We start from the raw sequence: 6,395 nt of genomic DNA on the forward strand, positions 1-6,395 counted from the left end.
CCCCCCCTCCTTCAGGCCCTTGCATACCTGAAGGTGGGTTCATTTTAATTTTTTTCTAAGGTTTATCTATACTACTGGGGTAGTTGAAACCTTGTGCTCTTCCATTGTTTTTCCCAACACACACCCACTAATATTACAATTTTAAACCAATCAATGGCTAATGTTACAATCTGCTACTGCTATAACATTTTTTGGAAAGAGTCGGGAAGTAATAGAACCTCTTAGGTTTTCGTTGCTGCCTCTGTACTTGATTGCCACTCCCTTCCAGTGGTTGCATTAGAAAATCTGGCAGGTAGAATTCAGGGGGGAACGCAGCAATTCAGGCACTATTTAATGGCAAGGGAAGGATTTGATCCACTTTTAGGTTGTTATGGTCTGGTCAATGGAGTCCGTGCTTCCCATGTGGTTAAAGCGGTACAGTCAGCAGTGAGAACCTGACTGAAAGGTAAGAGCCCCTGACAGGTTTTTCATTTTTTTAATTTTCAACTGTGCATGTTAGGGACACTTGATAGGACAGGAAGTACTAGGAAAACTCTTCAATGGGGCAAAGACAATAACACATTTTTAGTAGAGTGGGGGAATGGTTTGAACTCTGACAATGTTTTTATCCCTGTCCATACTTTCTTGGTAACCCACACGCTGAATATGTCCTCTAGTATGTCCTTGGGGAAGAAAAGTGAGAATTACTCCAATGGGGTCCAGAAATAAGAACCTTACAGAAATAGCTTCCCCATTCATTCAAATAAACTATATAGTTAATTTCTCTCAGTCCAGGTTTGCTGTTAAGAGACCCTACTTGGCTGATCATTATGAACATGTAATCCCCTTTATCCCTCTGAGGTCTGTTCTGCAAGAAACCATAACCCAGCTCAATTCTTTAGGGCTAAAAAAAAACACACCTTTGCAATAGGGTGTGTTGTACCATACATGTTACTGCAGTGCACATTGTATGCAATAGTGTGCTGTGGTTCCATTTATTTAAAATGGCACCCCTATGCACTAAAGCACATGTGTCAAACAAAAGGCTTGTGGGCCAAATCTGGCCCACCAGGCCATTTCTTGTGGCCCTCGCGCCTCTCGTGCAACTTTACATTTGTAAACCAAAGCTGGGGCTGCAAATAGGCACTGGGCTTCACAGGCAGGCTGCCGAGGTCCCCAGCAAGGTCCCTGCAGCCTTCCTGTGAATAGCCGCACCTGTTTACAGCACCGGGCAAAAATCTCTTTCCTGTGGATCCCCGCCGCCTGCACCTTCAGAGACTGAACGGGGCCCCTGATGAAACTGCACAGCCCACCTGAGAGTCCAAACAGGCCACCATAGAATGTGCACAACCAGCTGAGAGTCTGCACTATTACACTAATTGCCATTATTTTTCCTAGATTTCTACTTTCAGAGCAAGGTATTACTAAAACCAGTAATAATTGAATGCAGAGGCAATTATTTAATATGCTAAAGAGCAGATACATTCATATAGTCTTACAGATACAACTGGCCCTTTGAGGACAACCGTAATGCTGATGCGGCCCACTATGAAATTAAGTTTGACAACCCTGCACTAAGGCAATGCAGTGCTTATGCACATGTGTTGCAGCACACCACAACGCAGGCTAATGCACTCTCATGTGTTGTGCACTGCATTTGTAAAATGCAGCATGTCAGTTTTTGGTCCGTTTCTGTGCAGTGCATTCAAAATGAATGGGCTGCCATAACACAACGCACAATGTCAAAAACTGTCTGCAAGAGAATATCTCCACTGGTTTTGTTAGCGTCAAAGTCCAGGAAAGGGCAGAATATTTGTTAAACATTCATTGCACATGTGCTGTATCCAAACACATAAATAATAAAATAAGATTTTGTTATGACTTCCAAAAGGTGTTGAGATTCTGCCTAGAATGCCGTTCTAAAAATAAAAAACCACCAGGTTGAAGAAGCAATGTACAGAAGCCAACATGCACTATTTACTCAGGCTTTAAATCTCTTTTCATGGGCCAAATGAAAGTGTATGGACAACACAGGAAAGAATACATAGCACGTCTGTTTTAATTCATAGAAAAGGTTTCAAGGTAGAACAGTTGTGATTTCAGTGAAATATTACATTGTTGTAAATGTTCTCCAGGCAAGAACAGAACATTTCAACTTTTGAATGTAATACCTTGACGCTAAATGTTTATAATGCTATTGCAGAAATAGAACATTTCCCAGCTCAACTTGTCCTTACCATTGGTTATGATTTTATAAGAAAAAAATGCATATAATGACCTACTGGGCAAATTAAAATAAATGTGCGGGCGGCAGTAAAACAGTCTACCCACAGCTTTCAGCTGACGTTGGGCACTGCACTGCATTATTCTTTTCTAGCACCGCAGCACAATGGAAAAGTGAGTGCTGCTGGTGGGGCTGCTATTAAAGGGATCCTTTTTAGCTTTAATCTTGCAGTTCACTATCATTCAAGCAACTGGTGAGTCTGCTGTAACAGTGAAGGTAAAGCTATGAAAACAGGTTGTTCAAAGCAGAGTTTCAAACACTTTACACACATATTAATCACAATTTGCTTTTTTCCCAATTCAATGAATATCTCCGGGAAAGCGTTCGCTTAACCCTTGCGGAGTGGGGCTACCCCCCCCCCCCCCCCCCACACACACCATTCAATAAAAACAAGCATTTACTGCTAGTTTGTGTCTAGGGACAAAGATATGCTTAACCGAAGCTCCAAGCTGGCCGCCTGTCACAACGCTCCCGCCAGCATTGGAATCTTCCTCAGCGTCCTCACGGCTATGCATTGTGTATAGATTTGATGATTTACCTTAGACTGCTGCAGCAGAGGGGGAGAGACAGCGGATGGACCGGTCTAAGAAGAAGCTGGCCTCGGAGCATCGGGTAAGTATAACTTTTTTTTTTAACCTAGACACAAAGAGAGCAGCTAACCCTTGCAGTGTGGAGGTAGCCCTACTGCAAGGGTTTATAAAAAGTTCCTGGAGTACTTCTTTAATAATAGACAAAGTAAAAGGGGATTCATCAACATGACCTCAAGAAGGAGATATATTAAAATAAATTATTATATACATTAGAGATGCACCGATACCGGTTTTTCTGTATCGAGTACCAGTACCGATATTTTTTTTTTTTTTGGTACTCGCTGATACCAAATACAGATACTGGAAGTTCCATTGAGGAAGCCGGGCAGCGTGTAATGACTCGCCACCCGGCTTCCTGATTAGCCGGGAAGCCAGCTCCATGCTCCGTCATTTCCAGGTGACGAGGAAGCAGGGTGCCAGCTTTCTGGCCAATCAGCAACCCGGGGGGCGTGTAATGACTCGCTGCCCAGCTTCCTGATTGGCCAACTTCCTGACCAATCAAGAAGCTGGGTGGCGAGTCATTACACGCCGCCTAGCTACCTGATTGGCCGGGAAGCCGGCTCCATGCTCCCTCGTCACCTAGGAAGCATGGAGCCGGCGCTGAACACTGAACACATTCTCTCTGGAGACAGAAAGAAACAAGTCATTCAGCTAAGGACACTAACAAAAAATTTAGGATTTCCTGGAGTGGGAGGGGTTGTATGAGGTCACAGCTCTGGCCATTGCCCATTCACCTGATGATACCTGCATATTACCCAGTTGACTATGAACTGCCTGTGTCCTGTAGTGTATAATTAAAGGAGAACTATGAGGTGAGTGCTTTCCACTCACCTCATAGTTCTAGCCGACCTGTGACAATGACACTGTCACAGGTCGGCTCAGTAGATCGGGAGGTGAGCCAACACATACCAGCGTTTGCTCACCTCTCGATCCTGTCACGGCTCTCTGCCGTGACAGGGGAGGGGCTGGATTCCCCCCTCCCTGCTCCGATCCGCCAGCGCTGACTGGCGGATCGGACGGGGGAGGGGGCGGGTACAGCTGGCTCTGCCTCTAGATAAGCAGAGCCAGCTGTCACTCACGCAGCTGGGCGGATCCAGACATAATTGTCGGGATCCACTTAGCTGCGGTGTCTCAGTATACCGCGATCAGTTACCCTAAGGAGAACTATGGGGAAAAGCCTTAACCCCATAGTTCTCTTTTAAGAAAAAAAAAAGGTTTCCCACTAAAGAATGGCAGAATCTCAGTAAAATGGTTTGGAGGCAATTTCATTTTCAAGTTAATCTTTTTTTAATGGAAGTTTAATATACTGTATGTCTACTTTAAATGCAAATACGCAATTACTACAGGGCGCACCCACAACATATAGTTCACAGGGCACTCTGTATTTTTTAAACTTAGGGAGCACAGTGGGAGCTGTTTGCTTTGAGGCTCTCTCTCTAAATGAAACATTGCCATCTTAATAGGGAAAGTTATTCAGTGGTGTGAGGGAATTTCAGCTTGAGCTACTGAGTTCTATAAACAATATTATTTTTTAGAAAAGGAGATGACAACATAGAAAAGAGTGTAGAGTTCCGCCAGTGGCTGAAAATAGCTATACAAAATATTCACATGCAATATTTTATGTTTGCCTACTGCAAAAAATAATATAATAATACAAAAGAAAACTATTTATTCTCTTCTTTATTGCTATTTTCTTTCATTGAAGGCATCAGATAAACAAAAAAGCCAACTGTCCTAACAAATTAAGACAAAAGAAGTTGAAAGCATACAGGAAATCTCTGAGGCTATTTGGCATTGATAGTTCTAAGTTTCTTCTTATGCCAAATACTGGCCACAGAATATAGAAAATCTTTGAAAAGTGACAATGGGCAGATGGGCACTAAAACATTTAAGAGCTTATGCTGGAAATAATGTAGTCCAGTTCACTCCATACTCAAACTCCATAAGACCCAAAAACTTGGCAGGTGTGAAGTTGGCGAATAGACGGATGGCACCATCATATCCAAAGGCTTCAGAAATCTTCAAGCGTCACCAGCACACCATAATGAATTAAACAATTATTCTTGTCATGTAGTAATAATATAAAGCTTCAGGGCATAAGAAGGATCCTTTCATCAAGGCAACAGTGATCACAGAACTCACATCTAGGTATGTTTTAAGACATTTTTATGGCTCTTTCAGGGTCCTGATGACCTTCAATGCAGCCAAGGCCTTCAACAGCATTGAATGGGAGTGTATTTGGGATGTTCTCACTTAGTCTGGGTTTGGAGAGACTTTCTAAGTGTAACATAAGAATCTCTCCCCTGCCTCCTACAATACTGGGCTTAATGCTAGAGTGGCAAATTCTGCAAGCCTGAGAGCTGCAGGAGGAAGAAGCTTAGAACTGTGTAAGCTCCCCCATTGTAATGTTGAAACTTGCATAGTGATTTTGGAGAGAAGGTCCTTGCCATGCTTTCTATCTATATCTTACTTTATCGTTAATGCCGGGCTACAGGTTAACTTTTTTTTTTTAAATGTGCATTTTACTATATAGCGGGAGGGAATGTTGGGGAATCTGTTTCTCCAGTTACAACATCCGTAAAATGAAGTCCAAATAACAGACCCATTTTTAATGGGTTTTACAGCAAGCCAAAAGTTTTAGTTACAAGTATAATGCTAGAAGCACAGTGAAGGAGAACACCGATGATGTTGTGTAGTCATACTAAATCATTGGCTAAGAGTTGTTTGCAAGGGTGGCGGGATAATGATCTGATTATTGGCTAACACCCCCCGAGGTTAGGTAAATCTGGCTCAGCTCTTTTACCACTAACAGTATTGACTGTGGGCTTAGTGTTCTAGTATGCAGCTTAATAACTGGAAATGCTGCAGACAAGTGTGTTTTTACTTGTTCTATAGAGGCGGCCATTATCATCCCGTACATCTATAGGAAAAGACCAATTTAGCTGTGTTTTCCTTCGAAGGAAGCAAATGCACCAAAGCAAATAATTCTATTTGGAAATGCAATCCCGGGGCAAAATTTGTGCAGCCGTAAAACCTAATTACTATGGTTCTAAGTTCTGAAGAAGTATTGACATTCACTTCTAAGACTACTCGGGTTCGGAGAAACAGAGTCACTGTCTTGTGTTGCTCTGGCTATGCAATGGTTAATCATACACTGAGAACCAGTTGTTGGTTTAATTCCTTAATTCCAGAAAGTGCAGATTTTGTTTGGCCCAATGTAGGTAAACATACAAAAGAAACTCTCCAGTGGAAGCTAATTCAGTGTAGACATCGTTCCAAAAAGTGAAAACGTCTTGATCTCAGCATTTGTCCAGACAAAACAAACACGGCAAATATACAGAGTCCTCTTTAGGTTTCATATTGTTTCTTTGTGTAGCGTGAAATGGTTCTGCTTTATTTTCCTCAATGTCTGGTTCCATTTTACTCTTCATTTTTAGCTGAGCATCATGCGGGTGTTCTTGTGTATTAAAGACCCTCCTAACCCTAACAATTGAGTAACCACCACACAAATAAACACGTAATTCCCCCCCTCCCCACCACCC

This window comes from Nanorana parkeri, unplaced genomic scaffold, assembly GCF_000935625.1.
Source record: "Nanorana parkeri isolate BGI_ZX_2015 unplaced genomic scaffold, ASM93562v1 scaffold354, whole genome shotgun sequence".
Classification (NCBI taxonomy): Eukaryota; Metazoa; Chordata; class Amphibia; order Anura; family Dicroglossidae; genus Nanorana; species Nanorana parkeri.